Genomic DNA, 3,690 nt, shown 5'->3' with positions numbered 1-3,690 from the left:
TTTCAATTTATGGTCCAATTATTGATCTTTTCTCCACTTATTTCTATCAAAGACTTTTTATTCAGAGAGAACATCTACTTTTAAAAATTACATATATTCGTATATAAATTATATTATCTATGTATTTTATTTATTTTCTTCTGATAGTCTATATGGTCCCTTGCTCCACACTTAATATTTGAAATTCACTAGGAAATATGGAGATAAAATTTAACATTATTTTTTCTAAATTATTAATCAATTGTGAAATAGTTATTTATAACTCTAAAAGGCCATCTAAGATATCTAGAATAAAAATGAAAGTTCAGATAATAAAAATACATATCAGTTCAGTTCAGTTCAGTCACTCAGTCGTGTCCGACTCTTTGCGACCCCATGAATCGCAGCACGCCAGGCCTCCCTGTCCATCACCAACTCCCGGAGTTCACTCAGACTCACGTCCGTTGAGTCAGTGATCCTAAATTATGATAAATATATTAAATAAGAACTCTAGAATTATTTCCCTGAAAGAAAAGAAGAATAGTAAGAATTCCAACTCAACATAAATTTGAACAGTGTTGTCGAGTTTCATAGCAATTAGACCTAAAGACAAACAGATGTTGTAAAATAATATTATTTGGGGAAAGTATATAAATAATAAGAAAATCTTGAAATTAATATGGAAATGTAGAAAATGTCCATAACAGCTTATAAATACAAAAAAAACAAAATCTAAAGCTTTCCTAATATAAAGGCAATGTCAGAGATATAATGTCAAGGACTAAATGTCATTATTAATAACATTAAAACTAAAACACATTAAAATACCATGTAGAAACCCTGATGCTCGAAAACTTTGGATGAATCTAGAGGACATTATAACAAATGAAATAAGCCATACAGAAAAGAACAAATACTGAATGATATATGATTCCACTCACATGAGGCATCTAGAATCATCAGACTCATAGAAGCAGGGAATAGAATGCTGATTGTCAGTGGCTAGAAGGCAAGGGAAACAGGGAATTCTTAGTGCATAAATTTTTCATTATGCAAAATGAATAAACTCTGGATATCTGGCATATAACATGGTGGTGGTGGTGGTGGTTTAGTTGCTAAGTCGTGTCCAACTCTTGCAACTCCATGGACTGTAGCCTGCCAGGTTCTTCTGTCCATGGAGTTTTCCAGGCAGGAATGGCGTAGGGGATTGCCATTTCCTTCTCCAGGGATATAACATAGTAAATAAAGTTGATAATATGGGATGAGATGGTCAGAGATAATCACAATTTGAGAACTGCTGAATTCAAAGACAATTTTTGTAGGTATCAACAGTAACCACAATTTGTCATCAAATGAAGTCAATCCTTAGCCAAAATGAATGACTTCATGATCTCCCTGGGTTTGGAGTAAGGACATTTCTGTCTCTCTGGGGAGTATTTATTTGGGGTAAATTTTGTGTTCCTTTTTTCTTCCTTGTTGGCTAGCCCAGCATACTCATGGAAAGAGGAAACCAAACAGGAGTCAGAAACTTTCTCCTCCTAGGATTCACAGAGGACCCAGACCTGCAGCCTCTCCTCTTCGGGCTGTTTCTGTCCATGTACCTGGTCACATTCACTGGGAACCTGGCCATCATCCTAGCCGTCATCTCAGACTCCCACCTCCACACCCCCATGTACTTCTTCCTCTCCAACCTGTCCTTTGCTGACATCGGTTTCACCTCCACCACCATCTCAAAGATGCTGTGGAACATCCAGTAACAGAGTCAAGTTATCACCTATGCAGGCCGCCTAAGCCAGGAATTTTTTGTTGTTGTGTTTGGATGCCTGGACAATTTACTCCTGGCCATGATGGCCTATGACTGCTTCGTGGCCATCTGTCACCCCCTGCACTACATGGTCATCATGAACCCCCAGCTCTGTGGGCTGCTGGCTCTGGGGTCCTGGAGCCTCAGTGTCACAGGCTCCCTGCCTGAGACCTTGACTATCTTAAGGCTGTCTTTCTGCAGAAGCATGAGGATCCCACATTCTTTTTGTGATCTTCCTGAAGTCCTGAAGCTCGCTTGTTCTGACACCCTCATCAATAACACAGTGGTGTATTTTGTGACTATTATCCTAGGTGTTTTTCCTCTCTCTGGGATCCTCTTTTCTTACTATCATATTTTCTCCACCATCCTGAGAAGTTCATCAGTCAGGAGCAACTGCAAAGCTTTTTCCACCTGTGGGTCTCACTTCTCAGTGGTTTCCTTGTTCTATGGCTCAGGCCTAGGGGTCTACCTCAGTTCTGCAGTCACTTCATCCTCTAGGACAAGTCTGGTGGCCTCAATGATGTACACCATGGTCACCCCCATGCTGAACCCCTTCATCTACAGTCTGAGGAACAGAGACATGAAGGGGGCCCTTGTGCGGCTCATTAGCAGGGCACCATCTCTCATTCACAGGGCCTTCAGAGGACTCTCATAAGTAACTGGGCACATAATATTGAGGACCAGACATCCTGGCTTCCTTCATTTAATGTTTTTTATCTTTCCTAATACTCAATTTTTAAAGAAAAACCTTCCTTGGGTCTTCACAGCCCTCTCTATTTTCCTTCATACTATATCTTTGGTTCCCTTTTTCAATTTGTAACCATATGAATTTTAACTTCATATGAATTGAACCTGATCTTTTCTTTTACACTTAGAGATGATTTAAATTTCTTAAAAAATAAACTGAATATCATGTTTTTAATATATATCCTCAAAGTGATGGGATGTATACCTATTATGGAAATGTTGCCCTGCAAATTCATTTACAGAGATGTTTTCTGAGGTTGTGTGAATTAAGTGAACTGGAAGAAGTGTCTTTTTTCTGAATAACTTTCAGTCACATCAAACTTAATGATATTTATTTCATTCCTGATACGTGAATTCTGGAGCTGAACAGTTCAAAGCTAGCCATCAAGTACTCAGGATCCTTCTGCTTTTCTGCTCTATCTCTAGTTTGACCAGTGGGCTTCTACCCTCATGGTCACAAAATGGCTTCTGCCCTTCCAGCAATTGCAACTGCGTCCCAGGAAGGTGGAATGGAGAAGTATAATATAGAAGATAGCCCTTCATCACTGACCACTTTAGTGTATTCTGTCTGGCTTCAAACTTTCATATCTGCATCCATTACCTAAGAAATTTCTCTAGTCTGCTCTGCCCATGTTTAGAGAATTAATGTCCCAGGAATCACTCCTTAACCAAAGACCAACAGGAACTGGTGTATAAATCACTTGCCCATTGAGTGAAATAAGTCTGAAGCACACATATTTTACTGGTCCCCATCTTTCCCCAGCAGAAGTCCCAGTTGATAATGGTGGTAATCAGCTTGATAAACACACCTTTCATGGTTTTTTCCTCTTGCCTGACTCATGGTTCTATTTCCTGGGACCAGTAAAATCTTTGTCTTAACTAGACTGAGTTACATTTCCTGAACCATATAGTAACTTGATTGGCAACACCACAAAAGATATGCCTACCTGGAACTTGTAAATGTGACCTTTGTGGAAAAAGCATCTTTGCCAATTTAATTAAGGGTTTTAAAATGAGATAATTATGGATTGCTTGGGTGTGCCCTAAATCCAATGACAGTTGTCCTTAAAAGACACAAGAGAGGGACTTCCTGCTGGTCCAGTAGTTAAAAATCCACCTTGCAATGCAGGGGACTTGGGTTTGATCCCTGGCTGGAGAAC

At 39.4% G+C, this 3,690-nt stretch overlaps 1 pseudogene; it reads left to right on the top strand.

The window, feature by feature from the left end:
- Positions 1 to 1,012: 1,012 nt before the first annotated feature.
- LOC133251853 (olfactory receptor 7C2-like) lies at positions 1,013 to 3,395 on the top strand (annotated as a pseudogene).
- Positions 3,396 to 3,690: the final 295 nt, after the last annotated feature.

The sequence above is a fragment of the Bos javanicus genome, chromosome 7, assembly GCF_032452875.1.
Source record: "Bos javanicus breed banteng chromosome 7, ARS-OSU_banteng_1.0, whole genome shotgun sequence".
Classification (NCBI taxonomy): Eukaryota; Metazoa; Chordata; class Mammalia; order Artiodactyla; family Bovidae; genus Bos; species Bos javanicus.
This window is presented reverse-complemented; position numbering and strand designations above follow the sequence as displayed.